The sequence below is a fragment of the Nyctereutes procyonoides genome, unplaced genomic scaffold (genome assembly GCF_905146905.1).
Source record: "Nyctereutes procyonoides isolate TBG_1078 unplaced genomic scaffold, NYPRO_anot_genome, whole genome shotgun sequence".
NCBI lineage: Eukaryota > Metazoa > Chordata > Mammalia > Carnivora > Canidae > Nyctereutes > Nyctereutes procyonoides.
Window position 1 is genome coordinate 30,217,489 of NW_026575136.1, and position 14,501 is coordinate 30,231,989.

General features: G+C 34.2%; 1 pseudogene; it reads right to left on the bottom strand.

Moving 5' to 3' along the window:
* Positions 1-1,051: 1,051 nt before the first annotated feature.
* Positions 1,052-1,513, bottom strand: LOC129495464 (nucleoside diphosphate kinase A-like; annotated as a pseudogene).
* Positions 1,514-14,501: the final 12,988 nt, after the last annotated feature.

The window sequence follows — 14,501 nt, forward strand, 5'->3', positions numbered from 1 at the left end:
ATGTAAGAATCTAGTAGAAAAGCCAGGGCATCAGAGTGAGTGACCTTCTAAAACCTGTGTCACCACTTGTAAGTTACTTCAGTTGCCTTTGTTAAAATTTCCTCATTTGTAAAATAAGGGAATATAACTCCCTAACTCATCTTGTGGTTACAACAGTCTATGAAGATAATACCTGGCAAGTGTTTACAACGATGCATTAAGTACAGCTACATTCGGCAACTGAATTCTTCTACTTACTAAACAATATGTCATTTCTAAAGGGGATTAGGAGTCTTTCAGAAATAGTCAGCCAATCTTCATTTAAAAAAGCATAGAATTGTTGGACCTGGGTGGCTCAGTTGGTTGAGTGTCTGCCTTTGGCTCAGGTCATGATCCTCGGGTCATGGGAGTGAGCCCCGCATCAGGTTCCCTGCTCAGCAGAGAGCCTGCTTCTCCCTCTCCCAGTCCCCCTACTGGTGCTCTCTCCCCCGTCAAATAAAATATTAAAAAAATAAATAAATAAAAATAAAAAGCATAGAATTTATAACAGAACTAGTCTTTTGATTCTGTCATTACAGATTCTTATTCACCAGCTCATCAACATTAAAAATTTGTGTGCCAATTCCATACTGTCTACTGCCTTATTTGTATGGGCCTGAATGAGATGGTGCTGGACAAAGCACACTTAAGTAAATGTGGGAAGAAGGGACCCTCTACCCTGTATTGGTGGTATGAGTCATGTCAGTGACTGATAGGTTACTGGCTAAGGAATGTTTATTTGTAAAACATATGTTTTACCATGTTCAGATCTGAACTGCTATCAAAGAAATGTCATGTCTAACTATGGCTTATGTTCTTTATATTTTAAATTTTTTTCCTACAATGGGATGAAACATTTTAATCTGATGGCGTCCCATAATACTGTACAGGAAGCACTCCCAGCTCCAAGAGGTCCCCCCCAGGTTATAAGGAAGTTCTCAAAAATAACTGGATTTTCAAGAGCCTGGCCCCTTGCTCATGGGAAGGAGAGGGAATGGAACAGGCAAAGCACTGAGGTCTGCTCCCTCATCACTCAGCACTCATAAATCCACTTCTGAGTGCAGCTCTTGTATTCCACCAGCTCTTCAGGCTGGAACCACAAGCCAATCTCCTTCTCTGCACTCTCCACAGAATCGCTGCCATGGATAATGTTCCTGCCAACTTGGATGCAAAAGTCCCCATGGATGGTCCCAGGTTTGGAATCTGCAGAGTTGGTCTCTCTGAACATCACTTGGCCTGTCTTCACCACATTCAGGCCCTCCCACACCATGGCAACCACAGGCCCTGACTGCATGTACTTCACCAGGCCGGCAAAGAATGGATGGTCCTTCAGGTCAATATAGTGCTCATTGAGAAAGTCTTCAGAAGCCTGGATTAATTTCAAAACAATGAGGCGGAATCCCTTTTGCTCGAAATGCTTGATGATTTCTCCCACAAGGTTGCACTAGACTCCATCAGGCTTGATGGCAATGAAGGTGTGTTCACTGTTGGCCATGGTCCTTTCCGGCTACTACCGCTGCAACTCCTTCTGACCTATATTTTAATTTTTAAAATTTTTTTGGCTTATACTCTTTTAAATGAACATAAAGAGACACTAAAAAAATGTTATTTTCCTGGAACCTAAGCCTTCAGATGTACAGAGCATTTTTAAACTACAGGTGAATATTATATCCTCAAATACAGAAAATATTTTATAACTGTATAAGTAGCATTGACAGAGAAATACAAATGTTGACAATTTCCAATTCAAAAATATTCATAATATTTGATTAGATGATTTTTATTTGGTCTCTATTAAAATATGGTTGTATATGAAGTAAACACAAACTAGCTCATGGTTTTGTATATGAGAGGGGCAAACCTAATTTCCAGAATTAAGTAGAAAAGAAAAGAAAATGTAAATCTAAATTTATAGATTTTTTTCCCCTCTGGAGTTTATCAACTGGATTCTATATTTTTTCATTTCCTTTTATTATGCAAATATTTACTGTCTATCCTGAGCTTGAATGTTAATAATGTTAAGTGAAATATATAATGTTAAAACCTGAAATGCCAGCATCAAAATGACTATTGTTAAAATAATTATACTCTTTAATATACAATGTATCAAAATATTACAATATGTTACATTACAACATAATAAATAATTCTCTGCTAAAATAGTGCAATATGTACAAGCAATATCTAATATAAAATTACATTAATCAACTACCCTATAACTAGTAAGTATATGCTCCATTTTAAGTCTGGTAACAAAAGGAAATAAAAATATGAGAACCATTATGTTAACTTTAAAATCAAGTATACTTTTGATTTTATATTCTCAAGGGTATATTCTTTGTCCTGAATATTAGAAAAAGAATAAAAGATTTAAAATATGTTAGAAGGGACCACTGGATTTTATTTTTAATGAAAATAGTATTTAATATTTCCATTAAAAAAGAAATGGGCTATTAGCTCTGTTCCTAATCTCGTAGATCTAATGTCATGAAGAAGGAAATTTTTTATGTACATTGATACACAACATTGAATTGTGATTACCATTCTCTCCTTATTCTCAGTCCTGTAAATGCCACTGCCTTCTGCAAGAGTAGCTTCTAATCCTATGAGACAGTTGCCAGAATCATATCTAATAGGAAGGGTAAAATCTTCTTGCTCTAGGGAAAGTGTATGTGTATATATAAGAGCATACCATATGCACAATGACATACAGTGAATTTGACCAAATTAATAAGTGTCAAACATTTTCTTTTCATTGCAAACTTTTGTGGAAAAAAAGAAAAAAAAAAGTTTGAGCAGATGCCTGACTTGGGTCTCTCGATGGATATCAGAACTTGAACTGTTGAAGATGCAGAACTCACCCAGTCTGATTTTATGGATTTATGTCTCTTTGTCACATTGTTCTTGTTCTATCGAGACCTTCAGGAAAGAGCAAAATTAAATTTAAAGGTTCAATTGATCGTGTATCAGAATCATATCTCTCAAATGTACTTTTATTCTCTTTTCTGTCTTCTGTTTATAACCAAAACACTAACAATGTGATCTGTGTACTAATCTCAACACCTTGACCCCGTTCTGTTCAAAGTTCATTGATGCGAGTAGAAAGGGAGGTATAGACCTAAATATAATCTAACAGTTCTTCTAAAGCCATGAATAAACTGAATATGACCAAGCATCTCAAAGTGAAAAAATATTTTAAAATTATTAAATTATTCCTGATATTTTACAGGAATATTTTCCATATGTTATCTTTTTTTTAGTAGGTTTCTAATTTAGATGAGTCCAAAATTTGCCATTTCTCTTCACCATAATATGGATCAAATACTCCCTGTTGGCTAATGTTTGTTTAGGAAAAATTATGAATATATGATTGAATTTAGACTTTAAAAAGAGAAGGAGGAGCACCTGGGAGGCTCAGTCGGTTAAGGGTCCAACTCTTGATTTTCAGGTCCTGATCTCAGAGTGCTGAGATCGAGCCCCACATAGAACTGAGCACTCAGTGGGGAGTCAGCTTGCCTCTCTCTCCTTGTCCCCCGCCCCACTTGCTTTTACTCTCTCACTCTCAAATAAATAAATAAGTAAATAAAATATTTTAAAAAAATAAAAAGAGAAGGAGATCATGTTTCAAGCACCACTGTTCCTTCTACAAAAGGTTAGCCTGTTCAAAACAATAGCAGTGAATAGCAGAAGCAATAGCAAATCAAATCTCTCATCTGTTGGTTCAGACTTCCAGAAGCTAATGCCTGCTAGAATTGCAAAGTGTAACCAATTCTTCTGTTCTGAATAAAACTCCTATTCTATTAAGTATTTCAGTAAAGGATAATGGAGAAGGTAATAATAATAAATCCTTGATTGCTTGATCAGATGGAAATTGGAGCAATTAAACAATGTAAAAGGGAGGGCACTTCTCATATAGTACAATACATACACACGTTATCTATCTATATATGCTATAATATATATAAATTTATTGAATTATGAACTTTACATTAATGGTTGATTAAAGAGAATTTTTGAAAACGATGTTAGATGTTTTTATTTAAATTTTTAATATGCTTTTACAATTTATTTTATTTTTTTAAATTTTTATTTATTTATGATAGTCACACACACAGAGAGAGAGAGGCAGAGACACAGGCAGAGGGAGAAGCAGGCTCCATGCACCGGGAGCCCGACGTGGGATTCGATCCCGGGTCTCCAGGATCACGCCCTGGGCAGCCAAAGGCAGGCGCCAAACCGCTGCGCCACCCAGGGATCCCTGCTTTTACAATTTAAATGTTAGAAACAAAATCACCAAAAAAGAATAAGCAAGTGAAATATTATATAAGTGAAACACCTAAAGCAGAAACCACCCAGGATTGGAAGGCTACTTAGTCAACTCATGATAGTTCTCCCTCCTTCAATACCACAAAAGATGCCCCCACCATAGTACCAGGTCTTCTACGGTAACAGGTCTTCTCTTTCTTGAGTTGGCCAGGTTTCTCCAGTCACCCTGGATACATTATGCTAGTTTATATTTAAGGGGATTCAAGTTTTTGACATGCTGTATCTGGGGAAAATCTTCCTTCTCCTGACCTTTACATTTCTGAGTAATACAGAGCACAGATTCCTTTCTGCCCCAAGACAGCACACATTTCTGTTTTGGAATAAATTATTCAGGGGAAAATTATACATGATTTAACCATCCTCAAAGAATCAGTGGGAGATGGTTGATAAATGGTTGAAAACAGGGTTCTGAAGGACCCATCGAGGACGGTATATGAAGTGAAACCATTGACATGGTTGAATTTCCTTTAGGAAATAGTGTATAAGAGGGTGTAGATAAATAACCAGAGAGAATATGGAATGAAATCAGAGGAGCACCATTAAGGAGAGGGTAAAAAAAGAAACAGAAGCACGTGAAGAAAAACACAAAGAAATTATAGCGGCAGGAAGATGTGGAGATTGTCATTATCAGAATGATAGAGAACCAAAAATGTAAGGGTAACTAACCTTGTCATTGCCTCAGGAAAGTGAAGTAACATAATTGTTGTTGCTCTGAAGAAAAATCCATTAGATTTTTGTATTGGATGCGGACTCTAAGGATGAAAACAGAAACACTTCCAGTAAAGTGGCAGAAGGTAGAGGATAGATTACAGTGGTCCGGCAGGCAGGAGTTCTGCACCACTCCAACTAAAAATGAAGTGTTCTATTTTTGTTTGTTCAGAGAACTGCATTTTAAGAGGTGCTCAGAGACTCAACACCACATCCAGAGAATAATCATCATGTGGGACGATAAAAAATTCTCACATAAAAAAGAACATAGGAGAAAAAACAGGATATTTGGGTTAGAGAAAAAAATGCCATTACTGATGATGAATATTTGCAAGACATTTACAGGTAATAAAAATTGCATGTGCTTCCAATGTCTTCAGAAGAAATTGATAGAGCTATTATTTTGAAATTAAAAGATACATATTTGACTAAATAAAAAAAGTTTATATTGAAGATCAACACAAATAATCCCATCAGCTTCTCATTTCAAAGGGCAGGGCTGATGCATTCCCCCTGCAAAAGCATAAAGAAAATCAATACTATGTCAAGTACGATGGTTACTATCGTAGGGTTAGTTAACGCCTCCATCACTTCAAATTATTTTCATTTTGTGCGTGTGTGGTAATAAGATTTAAGATCTCCTCTCTAGGAACTCCAAGTATATAATATAGTATTTGTTTACTAAAGTCATCATGCTGTACACTAGATCATTTCACAATGTGTACGTGTATCGCATCATGTTGTGCACCTTAAACTTGCATGTGTTCTATGCCAGTTATAGTTCAATAAAACTGGAAAAGAGTAAAACAGTAATTTGTAAACTTAAACAGGAATACTCAAAAACAAAAGCTACTCTTTTGTACAAGCCTTTGCTGTCTTGTATATTTCTGGCAGCGAAAAAGTTGTCATCATATACTGAGGGAGTTAACATTTCTCAAGTGTAAGCAGCCGTGGTATAAAGATTGTATATTATACCTGAAAATACCGCAATGAAACATCTTTTGATTTATAAAAGATGTTATGTTTACTGAATTCCAGGGCGTGTTTGATTTAGTATCACGGAGGGAATATTATATTGATAAACCCTGAGTATATACATATAAAAGTGTACATGCATATTAATAAGACATTTTCTTTCTCTTTATGTTTTATACCCAAAGTATATTATTATATATTACATTGTCTCATCTCTTCAGGGAGTTAGTTAGACATATAAATAAAAGAATATATGCAGTGTGATGAGTGTTTTATTATCTGTATGGTTACAGAACATGTCTAAACAATAGAAGTGTGATTAATTTTTTTTTTTTGGAAAGGGATGAGGAAGGGATGTGTAAGTCTGGAAGGGATCAGAGTAGAAGTGGTATTTGAGCTATGATTTAAGATGATAGAGGAAATTTTTACCTATTGGGAAGGAAACATGAGCAAGAGCAAAGACAATATTATAAGAAATATAGTGTGCTTAAAAAACCGAAAGTGATTTGGAATGTCAAAAACAATGGTTGTGTCAAGAAAAGTAGGTACGATAAGGGTGAAAAACTAGGGGATGTCAGCCTGAAATCACAGAAGTCCTGCAGGGTGACTTTTAAAGTGTAAATCTTTAGAGAAATAGGAATTTTAAGAGTAAACAATTAATTACAACAAAAGGTATTAACATAGATTCTCAATAACAGATATTGGAAAAGTAATGCCTATACATCTAAATACACCTAAAAATAAGTAAATTCTCCATTTCCTCCCAAATGATTATAAGCTGTACACATAAAATTCAGCAAAGTAACCTGTACATTTTAAAAATTTGTTTCAGTAGTTGGATTTTCATGTCATAATTTTTATAAGATTTTTTTTTGTTCTTAAGAAACTGTAAACAGGAAGAAAAATGTAGGACAACACCATCTGAAATTGACATTTGTCATTAAACTTCATGACTGAGTCACCAAAATAATGTATACATAATTCATCAGTGGTACATTAATTATATTAATGACTCATATCTGAAGTAAAAAAAATTGTAAATGTAATGCGTAGGTATTAACTTGAAAATTGCTGCCAGATTTATGGATTATCTAAGCAGATTGAATTCAGTGTTAATAAATGTGTTAATGATGTTTAAGTGGATAGGGAAAATAGAAAATTTAATTATGAAACATTAAGTTTGCTAACACAGATTTCCTTCAGCATGAAGAATAAAAATAACTCATGTTATTTTTAGTAAACAGGAATATATTCTTCTACAGTCAAAAGCGAAAAGAAAAAGTCTTTTTGAATGACAATCTTCTAATATCGATCAGTACCTTAAATACAAAAAAGAACCAGCACATTTCCTGTGATGTACATAATAATATAAAATAATAACGATTATAATTTAAAAATCTATAAACATTTTAAGGTATAGAATAATGTACATAAATTCTACTTAACTATATAAATAACTATGTAAAACTATATATATAACTATCTAAATATAACTCTATACTGCAAGTGATATTCTCTAAAGTAAACCTTAAATTTAAACAAATCATCCGGGATCCCTGGGTGGCGCAGCGGTTTGGCGCCTGCCTTTGGCCCAGGGCGCGATCCTGGAGACCCGGGATCGAATCCCACGTCGGGCTCCCGGTGCATGGAGCCTGCTTCTCCCTCTGCCTGTGTCTCTGCCTCTCTCTCTCTCACTGTGTGCCTATCATAAATAAATAAAAATAAAAAAAAATCTTAAAAAAAACAAAAACATTTAAAAAAAATAAAATAAACAAATCATCCTATTATGTGGCTGGCAAATAAAGGAAAGGCAATTACTTTCATGTAATTTATATTAAAAAAATTCGTGTTTTTATTTTATTGAAATTCTAATTTTCAATATATAATTCTATACACTGTGATGACTTATTTATTTATCTATTTATTTATTTTTAAAGATTTTACTTATTTACTCATGAGAGACATAGAAAGAGAGAGGCAGAGACATAGGCAGAGGGAGAAGCAGACTCCCTGCAGGGAGCCCGATGTGGGACTTGATCCCAGGACCTGGGGATCACAACCGGAGCTGGAGGCAGATGCTCAACAGCTGAGCCACCCAGGCATCCCTGAATGACTTATTTTACAAATAATCTACAAAAGATAATGGATATGTATATTGAAACAAGGAGAAAATAAGCAGGAAGGAGAGTATATATATATATATACTCATATATATATATATGAGAGTCAAAGGAGCAGCATTAAATATTAACACACAAGTACACACACATGTTGAGAACTGTTTCTGAAATAATGACTGCAGAGAGACTTCTAACTATACCTCTGACTCTTAGGAAGCTGGCCTTGTTTGATCACTGCTTAAAAATATATTTCCATGCTATCTTCACTTTAATTTTGAGTAAGAGTCTAAATCTATCTTTTCTTTCAAGGCAAATAACTAAAATATTTGGCTTAAAAATATTCTAGCTGTAAATCTATATTGTTGATGTTCATGTACCTAGTGCAGATTCTTGAATTAGTCTACTTGACTCATATGAAATTAAACGATTGGTCCATAGACTCAAGGAATAGGGTTGGGACTGTTCTGTTAATTAACGAAGGATGGTAACCTGACAAAGCTGCTTTGTAAAAAGTCAAAACATACTTTGTAAAAAGTTTTCCTGTATCTTAAAATATTTCTCTAAGGATTACTGTGCTTCCTTTATTTTTTGTGTATCTTAACTCTATGAGTGAGAATGAATCTACACTTGTGGAGGTTTTTTTTTTCTTTCTCCGGGCTGGGACAAATAAATGTGCCAATTCTTCTATGACTAGTGTATGGTATTATCTATAACGTTTTTATTTAATCCTATTATTTAAATAATATTCATTTAATCACATTATTTAAGTAGCATCATAAAATATAGCTTCCCTAACTGCTTTTGTCTAAACTTCATTAATAGCATTGATTTATCTCTAAAGAATTTACCCACTTTCTAGAAATCTGCATGACATAGTGTTAGCTATATTTATACATATGTATATTAAATTTGTTCTCAAGTTTTAGCTTCTAGAAATGTATATTCTGATAAGCATTTATAATAAACACATAATGTTTATGTGACAAATATGTGATAAGCAATGTAAATATAAATGTCTAATGTATGTATTTTAAAAAGTAATTTTAAGTAAAGTGTAAAGGGGTAATTTATTTTAGGAGTTGACTATGTAAATGCATAGTTTTTTTAACCAAATGTTGCACTATTTCCATATCTGGCAATGGCATGCTAACACATGCTTGGTACTCAAATTATATGTAGAATAAGTGAATGTGTAAATAAAAAAGCAAATGTTTCTAAGAAAGTTGGGCATGTATTTTTCTTGCACTAATGTAGAGAAAATCACACTTATTATTCAAATCTGAGTTCCATTAACAGCATAAGATGACAACTTTAAACCATGAAGTAGTGAGGAATATTATTCCAAAGTATCTGGGTTTTTAATATTTCTTTATTTTGAGCATTAACATTCCTTTCCCTTATGCCAGCATATGAAAGCCCAGAGGTGTCCATGCCTCATTGCTTTAACATATGCTGCTTTCAGTGGCTGAGAAGAATGTGAGGCAACAGGTTTTGGGGGAAAATAGAGTTTTTGTCCAACTGTAATAAAGGCATTAACGTGAAAGATCATGCTCAAATAAGGTATTCCAGACCTATGTATCAGGATAAGATGAGCTCATTTTAAAAATGACCTCAACTCCTGTTGATTGAATCCCTCCCTTATAGCAATTCTTATTAACTCTTTCAACACCTCAGAGTTTATGATAAAGAAAAATATCAAGCAGACTTGTATAATGTAGTAAATTTTCACTTTTCCCTGGCTGAGTATATTAAATATAGCATGCGGATAACTTGAAGAAACTCTCATATAGCAAATGTCAAATTTCTTTTAAAATAATGCAGAAGAAAATCTGAGGTTCTTAAAAGAGAAGAATTTTTTTGGGGGGGGCGGTTGTTGTTGTTGTTGCTGTTGTTTTGCACAACACAGTGAATTTTAATGTCCCCTCCCCACCACTTTGGGTATATAAAACTAAAAGTCTTACACTAAATTATTTTTCCAGATTTTCAAAAATATAAGTTCTCACTTTACTCTGGAAACAATCTTCAAGCAATCAACCTCTGTCAGAAACATACTATGAGGGATCCCTGGGTGGCGCAGCGGTTTGGCGCCTGCCTTTGACCCAGGGCGCGATCCTGGAGACCCGGGATCGAATCCCACGTCGGGCTCCCGGTGCATGGAGCCTGCTTCTCCCTCTGCCTGTGTCTCTGCCTCTCTCTCTCTCTCTCTGTGATTATCATAAATAATGAAAAAAAAAGAAACATACTATGAGAACACCTTACTGTGATTGAAATCAACCCTCTGAATGGAAAAAAAAGAAAAAGGAGAACTAGATAAGCCAAGCAAAATATTAAGAGAAAATATTTGGACTTGGTAAGCAGTGTTGATCAGAGGGGTCAAGGTCCAGAGATGGAGGAAGGACCTGATATGGGAGAACAATGTTTGACACTGCTTTTTCTCCTGAAAAATCTCATTTCTTCAAAAACTGTAGATGGAAGGCTGACAAAGCTACACTCAGTATTTGGCAATCTCCTGAGTTTGTAGTGATAATAGCTGTCCTCAGGACCCAATGAAGAAGAGAGAAATCTGTGAAATGTGCTAGAACTAAAGGCTGGATCCCTGAAGACTACATATTTACAATAATGATGAACCACAAATAGAGTGGCTCCCCCCAGTTAGCTCAAAAGTATGTTCTACGTGAGCATAAGGATAATGACATAGCCCTAAAGTATATTAAACCAAAATCTGACAAAACACAAAAGGAGCAATAGCCAAATCATAAACACCATTGGGATATTTTAAATTTATATCTCAAATTTCAGATGATTAAATTTGTACACGCTACGTTATCTGATAACTTACTAAAATGTGTGGGTGCAGCTTTAGTCATGCTAGGAGGGAAATCTATAGCCTCAAATGCATATGGTTGAAGAGAGATAAATTCTTCAAATTAAAGACCCAGCAACAATTTTGAGAAAGCAGAAAAGGAAGATCAACTCAAATCCAATGCAGGAAATAGAAATTGAAAGCAATATCCAACAGAGGAACAACAAAGCTAAATTAAAATAATTTCACAAGAGTAATAAACTTCATAGTACAAGATCAAGACTGAGAGATAAATAAATAGAAGACAGTAGAAATTATCATGAATAAAAGTTGTCACTAGTAATAATCCTAGAGACAATAAAAGGTAAAACGAGAACAATCTGACAATTTGATATTAAAATTTTTTAAAAGTTTGAAGTTGAAAAAATTCCCTGAAAAATATAATACCCAGTTTAACTCAAGAATTGATTCAATTGACATAATTATAACACATCTCCTAGAAATTGAATCCATATTTAATAAACTTTCACATCAAAATTCAAAGCTCAGATTTCTTAATTTATCCAAACACTAGAAGAAGAAAGAGTATACATCTTAGAAACACTTCCAGAGTATTCAAAACCAAAAATAGTACAATATGTTCAACTAGTTTTGTGAGGCCAATGTGACATTGATACCAAAACCATGTAAGGACATTACTAGAAAGGAAAATTGGAAGTCAATATTTAATCTCATTACTGAGTCTAGTAATTTAATTTAGGATGTGTATCAGCTAGGAATATTTAATTAAATAGGGGGCAATTGGGACACCTGGGTGGCTCAGTGGATGAGTGTCTGCCTTTGGCTCAGGTCATGATCCCGGGTCCCAGGATAGAGTCTCATATCAGGCTCCCCGGCAGGGAGCTTCCTTCTCCCTCTGCCTCTGTCTCTGCCTTGCTCTCTGTGTCTCTTATAAATAAATAAGTAAAATTTTTAAAAAATAAAATAAGTAGAGTGTGAGGCCATTCTTTTCCTCACCTTACAACTTACAAGCACATTGGACATTGGTACCAGGGGGTGGTGGTGTACAATGTGTGGTATCAGAGTGGTGTGTCTCTTGTTCTCTTCGCATTTTCTATATGTTTCAGGTTGGCTGACACTGCATCAAGATAGGAGGAAGGAGATGAAACATCCTTTTTATTTATGATCATTTCTTGTTCTCCCCTTTTCCTTCCCTTCCCTTTTGCATAAATCTCTCACCATTATTTTAGGATTTTATTAAAAATTCTTTTGTATTTTTCTCCATAATAGTATAAAAGATGTGAAAATATATATATGATTGTTTTCATTGTTTTAGAAAATAGGTCACATTATTATAACTTAATACTCATTGTACATCATGGAGATCCTAACAAGAAAAATTTGGAGATAAAACTAACTTTTGAGTAGTTTAATACAAATTTATAACAGTTTATCCTCTTTGCCATTCATGGACATTAAACTTGTTTCTGATTTTGCTTCTACCAAACACTCAATAAACATCATTTTATATATGTTCTAACATATTGACATTTTTATTTTATTTTTTTATATAAATTTATTTTTTATTGGTGTTCAGTTTGCCAAAATATAGAATAACACCCAGTGCTCATCCCATCAAGTGCCCCCCTCAGTGACGGTCACCCAGTCACCCCAACCCCCTGCCCAACATTTTTATTTTAAAGTTAAAAGTGAAATTTGTAAATCAAAGGGTGAGTATATATTTAATATTATAGTAACATTTTTGTTTTTCTATTTATACTTTTTTTCTGTTTTCTAGAGCTCTTTGAATATTAACAATATTAACCACCAGTTATTCTCTCTCAAGTCAGCTATTTGTCTATTTACTTTTTATAATCACTTTTTTATATGAAATACTTTAATGTAACCTCAGTTAAAAAGTCTTCTCACCTCTGATTTTAGTTTAGGTTTCTTATATTTACATCTGAGGCTTTGTTGTATTTTATGATATAGAATTATCTGTAATTCATTATAATTTCAATGTGAAACAAAATCCCAGACTTACTCTTATATTTTTATTTCCTATTGTGACTTGAATGTCAGTTGTTGTTATTGTCATTACTATTATTGTTGTTGAGAACACTGATTTTTGTTCATATTTATTTTGTATTCAGTTTTCTCACCAAGTTATCTTATCAAATCTTGTTTGGTTTAAAAAAAACCTTTTTTTTCTTAATATGCTGTCTGTATAAGCACAACATTAGCAAAATAGATTTGCCTACATTTTGAAATTTTGCATTTGTTTTTACTAAATTTTCTTACTGTTAAATGTATTTGTATTTGTTTAATCCTTGCCATCCTTATTTTGTTTGTGTTTTTTAATTAAAATGGTATTAGAAAAAAATTAAAAATAATAAAATGGCATTAGAATTTTTTCACTTTCAATGACATTTACCATTTGAGCAAATATGCTTTTTAAAATGTAAGTAGGAGCTTTTTAATCCATTTTTATTTGAATATTTCATTAGGAAATTCTATGGAGTATCATCAAATCTCATTTCAATCTGTACTACAGAAAGCTGAATAAAATAATTCTTCTAGTAGAGGAAAGGAATCTTGTATAACTGTAACCCACTAACAATACCTTTCTAGTTTCTGCTTCTGTGTATTTGACAATTTTAGATTCCTCATATAAGTGGAATTAGTCAGGGTCTGTTCTGACACTGGCTTATGTCACTTAGCATAATGTCCTCTAGGTTCATCCATGTTGTCACAAATCATAGGATTTCCATCTTTATTCAGGCTTAATAATGTGTACAGCACTGTGCTTTTCATTCACAATACTGTATTGTGCACTTAAACATATAAGAGAATAGATCTCATGGTAAGTGTGCTCCCCACATACATACACACCCACCCACACACATCCACGCCCACACACACAGGCATGCACATATGAGACCCAAGGAAACTTCCAGAGATGATGGGTATGTTTATTACCTTAATTGTGGTTTTGATATCACTGGTTTATACCTATGTCCAAGTGCAAATCATATGCATTAAATATGTGTAGGTTTTTTTGTATATCAAAACATTAGGGGCGTCCAGGTGGTGCCTGGGTGGGTCAGTTGGTTAAGCGCTGGCTCAGGTCATAATCCCAAGGTTCTGGGATCAAGCCCTGTATCCAGGGCTCCCTGCCCAGCGGGGAGCCTGCTTCTCCCTCTTGGGCTCCCCCGGCTTGCATGTATTCTCACTCTGTCAAACAAATAAATAAAATTTAAAAAAAATAAAAATATTAAAACTCAACAAAACAGAACTTAAAGATGAAGAGAATTATCTCCAAGGCTCTTTGTAAAACAACTCTAATATTTTATGATTTTCAGTAAAGTAGTAAGCACAGGGAGAAGGTAGGAGAAGACTATAAAATACGATGCTGAGTGTGACATGAAGGCGGAGTACATGTTTGAACAAAAGAAAGGATGCAGAGAAAGGGGTCTGGCATCAAGACAACACAGCAGCAGCAGCCCTCCCCTGTGTAAATGATAGATGCTGGAGCCTCAAGCCAATCTCCC